Source organism: Nelumbo lutea, chromosome 2 (genome assembly GCF_056320005.1).
Source record: "Nelumbo lutea isolate HS-2025 chromosome 2, American lotus-T2T, whole genome shotgun sequence".
Taxonomy (NCBI): domain Eukaryota; kingdom Viridiplantae; phylum Streptophyta; class Magnoliopsida; order Proteales; family Nelumbonaceae; genus Nelumbo; species Nelumbo lutea.
This window is the reverse complement of record NC_142685.1, coordinates 90,643,904-90,651,971: the sequence shown is the minus strand read 5'-3', so window position 1 is coordinate 90,651,971 and position 8,068 is coordinate 90,643,904. Positions and strand designations below refer to the sequence as shown.

The window sequence follows — 8,068 nt, the reverse complement described above, 5'->3', positions numbered from 1 at the left end:
TTGCTAATTTACTTTGACTTTCATTAGCTCAGATCTTTATACATTGGTTAAATTGTATTCTTAGTTGCCTTGTATATTCCAGTTAGAGTAGGATCATTGATTGGTTAAATTATTCATATTCTTTTGTGGATACTAGTCTTTTTATTGCTTTGACTTTTACAGTTTATGACAAGAAGATCTGAATTGGAGGAAATTCTTTACGATCCAAAGATTGAAAGGACTCTCCGTATCCATTTAGGAGCTGCTCGACAAGTCAGACCGGAAATAGAAGAGATAGCTGAACCTAGAACCATGATGGATTATGCAAAGCCCACCCTAACTGGAGCTGCTTCGAGCATTGTAAGGCTGGCCATTGCTGCCAACAACTTTGAAATCAAGCTGGCCATAATTCAAATGATTCAAAACATGGTTCAATTCTGTGATATGGCTCACGTAGACCCAAATTCCCATATAGCCAATTTCTTGGAAATTTGCGACACTTTCAAACATAATGGGGTAAGTGACGATGCTATAAGGTTGAGGTTATTCCCATTTTCTTTGAAAGATAAGGCCAAGGCTTGGCTGAACTCATTACCAGCTGGGTCTATTGCCACTTGGGAAGACATGGCTAGCCGTTTTCTTTCTAAATATTTCCCTCCCTCGAAAACTGCAAAAATGAGGAATGATATTATCACTTTCTTCCAACAAGAGGGAGAATCTCTCTATGAGTCATGGGAACGATATAAGGAGCTGCTGAGGAAGGTTCCTCATCATGGCCTTCCGATATGGCTACAAGTACAGACCTTTTACTGTGGTCTAACTAATTCAAATAAGATCATCCTAGATGCAACATCCGGGGGCTCCATCAATAACAAGACCCTTGAAGTAGCCCATGCACTCATAGAAGAAATGGCAGCAAATAATTACCATTGGCATTTAGAAAGAACACAAGCAAGAAAGTTGCATGGCATTCATAATGTTGATTCATACACGGCTTTATCTGCTCAATTTGGTGCCCTTAGTAAGAAATTAGATGAGATGCAGATGGCTGCCATGCATGTGTAGCCCGTGACATGTGATTTGTGTGGGGGAGGCCACATCAGTTCTGAATGCCAAGTTGGCAATCAATTTAGGCAGTCTATTGAACATGTTGACTTTGTCGAAAACCCTCCAAGGCAGCAAAGATTCCAGTACCCTCATGCCTTTCAATCGGGATGGAAAGGACACCTGAACCAATCATGGCAGAATCAACATTCACCAAAGCCTTTCCATCAAAATTTTCATCAGCCTTAACAAAAATCTAACTTAGAGGAGCTGATGACAAAATTCATAGCCAGTGCTGAAACCAGGTTTCAAAACCAAGAGGCTTCAATAAAGAACTTAGAAAATCAGGTTGGGCAGTTGGTGCAATTGATCTCAACAAGGATACCTAGCACATTACCAAGCAATATAGAGGTAAATCCACGAGAACAAGTGCAAGCTATTACTTTAAGAAGTGGTAAAGAGCTTCCAGAAGTAGAGAAGAAAGCAAGGGCTGAACCCAAGGCAGATGCAACCCTTGAAACCAGGAACTAGAAAGAGCAATCTGAATCGCAACAAGAATTGCACCAACAACCACAAGTTCCCTTTCCTAATCGGCTGAAGCAACACAACCTTGAAAAGGAATTTAGTAAGTTCCTTGAGATATTTAAAGGTTTACATATTAATATTCCTTTTGCTGACGCTTTAGCCCAGATGCCCCACTATGCAAAATTTTTGAAGGAACTATTGGCTAAAAGAAGGAAATTGGGAGATGTGGCTATGGTTGCTCTAAATGAAGAATGCTCGGCAATCCTTCTTAACAAGCTGCCTCAAAAGCTTAAAGATCCAAGTAGTTTCACTACCCCTTGCACTATAGGCAGTTTAAAAATTGAAAAAACTTTATGTGATTTGGGAGCTAGCATAAATTTAATGCCATACTCGGTTTTCAAAAAATTGGGATTGGGTGAGCCCCAACCCACTAGAGTTGCATTGCAATTGGTAGATAGGCCCATAAAGCATCTTAGGGGGATCATTGAGGATGTGCTGGTTAAAGTAGACAAATTTATTTTTCTTGTTGATTTCATTGTATTGGACATGCAAGAATATGTGGATGTCCCTCTCATCCTAGGGAAACCTTTCATGGCTACCGGGAAGGCAATGATTAATGTCCAACAAGGACAACTCAGCCTTGGGATACAAGATGAGGAGATTATTTTTAAAATGTCTGATGCCATGAAACATTCACCCTCTAGTGATGACTCTTATTACATGATTTAATATCATTGATGTTGCAATTAATGAATGCTTCCAGTTGAGTAGAATAACTGATCCTCTTGAACTCTGCCTCCAATAGGGACAACTTGAAAAGGGCGAAAATGAAGAAATAAACCTCATGATAGCATATCTGAATGATAAGCCTCAATTCAAGGGGAAGGGATTTATCAAATTAGAAAACTTAGGCAAAATGCCTGGACCATCTGGTAAGCCATCATCTCAAGAACCCCCCACCCTTGAATTGAAGCAAATAGCTCCCCATTTGGAGTATGCTTTCCTTGAGGAACCATCAGCTCTCCCTGTAATAATTTCTGCATCCTTGAACCCATTACAAAAAGAAAAATTGTTAAGAGTGCTGCGGGAACACAAAAATGCTATAGCTTGGAAGGTAGAGGACATCAAAGGCATTAACCCATCAATCTGTACTCACAGAATTTTGATGGAAGAAGACAACAAACCTTCTGTTCAGCCCCAAAGACACCTAAACCCAAATATGAAAGAGGTGGTGAAGGCTGAAGTCATTAAGCTCTTAGATGCCGGGATCATTTATCCTATCTCTGACAGTTCTTGGGTGAGTCCCGTACAAGTCGTGCCCAAGAAAGGGGGTATGACCGTTGTCCCAAATGAAAAAATGAACTCATCCTAACTAGAACTATCACTGGGTGGTGAGTATGCATTGACTATAGGAAATTAAATGAAGCACCCGTAAAGACCACTTTCCTCTCCCATTCATGGACCAAATGTTAGAGAGGCTAGCTGAGCATGAGTATTATTGTTTCTTGGATGGATATTCAGGGTACAATCAGATCCCAATTGCACCGGAGGACCAAGAAATGACCACCTTCACTTGCCCTTATGGTACTTTTGCATACCGAAGGATGCCATTCGGATTGTGCAATGCCCCAACAATCTTTCAGCGGTGTATAATGTCCATATTTTCTGATATGGTTGAAAAATTTATTGAGGTTTTTATGGTTGATTTTCAGTTTTTGGCTCTTTATTTGATGCATGCTTGAATAAATTAGAATAGGTGCTTAGGAGATGTGAAGAGACACATCTAATGCTAAACTGGGAAAAGTGTCATTTTATGTTGCAAGAAGGCATAGTGCTTGGACATAAGATTTCACAGAAAGGTATAGAAGTTGACAAAACTAAGGTGGAGGCAATTGAGAAGTTGCCACCCCCATCATCTATTCGTTCTGTAAGAAGATTCTTGGGGCATGTTGGATTCTATAGAAGATTTATTCAGGACTTTTCAAAGATAGCCAAGACATTTTCTACTTTGCTTCAAAAAGAAGTGGCTTTTGAATTTTCAGCTGAATGCCTACAGGCATTCAACACTTTGAAAGACAAGTTGATCAATGCACCCATCCTGATAGCGCTAGATTGGACTCTTCCATTTGAACTGATGTGTGATGCAAGTGACTCAACCGTAGGAGTTGTTTTAGAACAAAGAGTGAACAAACATTTTCAGCCGATTTACTATGCTAGCAGAACCTTGAATGATGCACAGTTAAATTACACCACAACAGAAAAGGAGATACTAGCAGTAATCTTGCACTTGATAAATTTCGTTCATATGTAATTTTGTCCAAAGTTATTGTATACACAGACCACTCAGCATTGAGGCACTTGCTTACCAAGAAAAATTCAAAACCGAGACTGACCAGGTGGATCTTACTATTGCAAGAATGACATTGAAATACAAGACATGAAGGGTACTGCAAACCTGGCTGCTGATCATCTCTCCCAGTTAGACAAGGTAAGTTTAAAAGAGGAGAAAATCAGCAACATTCAAGAAGAATTTCTGGATGAATAGCTGTACTCCATTCAAGAATATTCATCTCCTTGGTATGCTGATTTTGCAAATTATCTTGCTGCACAAGTCATCCCTCCTAACCTTTCATATCAACAAAAGAAGAAATTATTTTTTGAGGTAAAATAGTATTTGTGGGAGGGACCCTTTTTGTACAAATTATGTGCAGATCAAATCATAAGGAGATGTGTTCCCGAGAAGGAGATGGAATCGGTACTCAAATTTTCCATGATAGAGAAGCAAGAGGACATTTTGGAGCTAGCTGCGCCGCAGCAAAGGTCTTGCAATCATGTTTTTATTGGCCAACATTATTCAAAGATGCCCATAGGTATGTGTCAACATGTGACAAATGTCAAAGATCGGGAAGCGTTTCCCGATGGAATGAATTGCCCCTTTCCAATATATTGATCTGTGAAATCTTTGATGTTTGGGGTATAGATTTCATGAGACCCTTCCCCAATTCTTTTGGGAATAAGTACATCATTGTTGCTGTTGATTATGTATCTAAATGGGTGGAAGCCATGGCTTTACCTACAAATGACTCTAGGAGGGTAGTACAATTCCTAAAAAAGCTTTTCACCCGATTTGGCACTTCGCGAGATATAATTAGTGATAGGGGAACTCATTTCTACAACACCCTCTTTGAACGGTTAATGCAGAAATATGGAATTAAACATAAATTGGCTACCCCCTATCACCCTCAAACTAGTGGTCAAGTGGAGTTGGCTAATAGGGAACTCAAAAGAATTCTCAAAAAGACCGTAACATCTGCCAGGAAAGATTGGGCCATCAAATTGGATGATGCATTATGGGCATATAGAACTGCATATAAGACACCCATTGGCATGTCCCCATACAGATTGGTCTTTGGTAAAGCATGTCATTTACCAGTCGAATTAGAGCATAAGGCCTATTGGGCTCTTAAAAACTTAAATTTTGACCCAGGCCACCTGGGCTAAAAGGCGGTTGCAATTGAATGAGATGGATGAATTTAGACTTGTCACCTATGAAAATGCCAAGGTTTATAAAAATAGAATTAAAAGGTGGTTTGGACCCTTTACCATGTTTTATGGGTGGCACTATTCCCTCTCCATCCACTCTTTATCTCGACAACCAGCAAGTATTGTTATATAATTCTCGTCTCCTCTTATTCACAGGCAAGCTGAGATTCAGGTGGTTTGGACCCTTTACCATTACACAGGTTTTCCCCCATGGGGCCATAGAAATCATTCACTCGGTTCAAGGCACATTTAAAGTAAATGGTCAGCGCCTAAAACCATATTTTATGGGTGGCACTATTCCCTCTCCATCCACTCTTTATCTCGACAACCAGTGATCCTCTATACTATAGTGATCCTCTATACTAATAGTGCTTGTTCTTGACCAGGTTAAAGCACTTTTTCTTGGTGATTATTTTAGGAGGTTAGTTAGAAAAAAAAAATAAAAATCTCTCTCTCAAGTTTTGAATTCATTTTCTAGCAGAAGAGGCTTCCCACCAAAATATCTATTTTAATGTCCAAGGGAGTCCTCTATACACCATTCTCTTTCCTTGGTTTTACTCTTGTTGGTTTTATTGTGGTTCCCTAACACTAGGAACATTGAGGTCAATGTTCATCTTAAGTGTAGGGGAGTGAGCCTGAGGCTAGGGTGTGGGGGCTGGAACCATGCACCCCATTCACCCCAACACACACATATGAAGGCAATGACATAACCAAGTAGATTGGAACCCCCAAGTTCATTGCTATATATTAGGTGATTTTTAAGAAAGGAATATAATGAGTTGAGGGAGACCAATGTATTTGTTAAGTTTTTTTTTCTTGTAAATGACCCAACTTAGTACTTGCATGAGGAAAAGGGGAACTGAATATGTCTTTCAGCATGACTAGCCTTAACTACCTTTATGTATGAAAGCACTTGATTTCATTATTAATGGTCAATAGAGCTAGTTCACATTTGAATTGCTGATACATGAGATTTAACAAATACAAAAAGGACAGAGCCCAAATTGACTCCGCTATTCTGAGCTGAATAGTAAAACTAGTAGCTCAAAACATGAGTCTTGTTATCTGCCTCAAGCATGTTACTAGTGTGAGATGGAGCATAAAATGCACTCACACAAAAAAAAAAAAAATGAAAGCGGAGTTTGAGATGGAGCATAAAATGCACTCACACCAAAAGAGGAAGAAAAGGGTGAGGTTGAGCATAAAATGCACTCACCCCTAGAAATAAGTAATTAAGGTGACAACTGAGGTTCAAAGGGGCATAATGAAGTTGAATTCTCAATGAGATGTAGTTATAGATATGAAACCCAGTTCAAAGTGATTATAAATTTTGACAATCAAGGAGCTGATCTATATATCGAATGGGAGTGAAAGCTGGAACTTGAGGAAACTCATATTCTCCTTTCCTTAGCTCTTATGCATGTGTTAATTGATAGTTTATAAGAATAGGAGCTGAACACTTACAAAAATTTCCTGACCACTCAATGCATTTCCCTCTTAAAAATTCACCTGATAAATGGTGAGACTAAAAGGGGGGGAATGTTCAGTTTATGGGCTGATGTCTTTGCTTGAGGACAAGCAAAAGCTTAAGTGTGGGGGTATTTGATGAACACACAATTTACCTATAATTTATGAGGTCTTTGCATGGAGTTTTATGCTGATTTAATTAAATTTTGCCTTAGGTTGCAACTTAGCTTGCTTTTGAGCACATGTTGGTTGCATTTTAGGTTGTTCTTTGGGCTGAAAATGGGCCTCCCCTTTGCTGGGCCGAAATTTCCTTCTTGCAAGGCTTCTTTCCTTGGGTTTTTCCAAAGAGTTAGTTTGCACTACTTAGGCTGAATGATACTCCCTTTCTCTTATGGCTGGGCTGGGCTGAATTTGGTAAAATTTTGGCTTTTTTTTTTCTCTTGCTTTTTGCCTTCTTTTCCTCGAGTTGGTTGCCCCTGAAATTTTTCTTGCAATCAACTTAAAATAGGGAAAAATTTAATTAAACCAGCATAAAACTCCCTGCAAAGACCTCATAAATTATAGGTAAATAGCGTGCTCATCAAATACCCCCACACTTAAGCTTTTGCTTGTCCTCAAGCAAAGACATCAGCGATAAACTAAACATTCCCCCCCTTTTATTCTCACCATTTACCGGGTGAATTTTTAGGAGGGAATTGCCTTGAGTGGTTAGAAAACTTTTGTAAGTGTTCATCTCCTATTCTTGTAAACTTACCATTTAACACATTTATAAGAGCTAAGGAAGGAGGATATGAGTTTCTTCAAGTTCCAACTTTCACTCCCATTCGATATATAGATAAGCTCCTTGATTGTCAAAATTTATAATCACTTTGAACTGGGTTTCATATCTATAATTACATCTCATTGAGAATTCAACTTCATTATGCCGCTTTGAACCTCAGCTGTCACCTTAATTACTTATTTCTAGGGGTGAGTGCATTTTATGCTCCATCTCACCTTTTTCTTCCTCTTTTGGTGTGAGTGCATTTCATGCTCCATCTCACACTTTTCTCTTATCTCTCTCTTTTTTTTTGAATTTGGTGTGAGTGCATTTTATGCTCCATCTCACACTGGTCACAGGCTTGAAATAGATGGCAAGACTCATGTTCTAAGTTGCTAGTTTAGCTTAGAATAGCGGAGTCAATTTGGCTTTGTCCCTTTTGCATTTGTTGAATCTCATGTATCAACAATTCAGATGTGACCTAGCTTGATTGACCATTAATGATGCAACCAAGAGCTTTCATACACTTGGCGGTAGTTAGGGGTAGTCATGCTGAAAGACATATTTTCAGCTCCCCTTTTCCTCATGCATGTACTAAGTTGGATCAGTCACAAGAATAAAAACTTGGTACATACATTGGTCTCACTCAACTCTTTGTATTCCTTCGTAAAACTCACCTAATAAATAACAATGACTTGGGGTGGTTCCAGTCTACTTGGTCATGTCTTTGCCTGTATATGTGTGTTGGGG

The 8,068-nt window shown here is 39.1% G+C and overlaps 1 non-coding gene across 1 annotated transcript; it reads right to left on the bottom strand.

Moving 5' to 3' along the window:
* Nucleotides 1-651: 651 nt before the first annotated feature.
* LOC148871807 (small nucleolar RNA R71) lies at nucleotides 652-758 on the bottom strand. The gene has a single exon (XR_016108620.1). It is a non-coding gene; the product is annotated as a small nucleolar RNA R71 (small nucleolar RNA).
* Nucleotides 759-8,068: the final 7,310 nt, after the last annotated feature.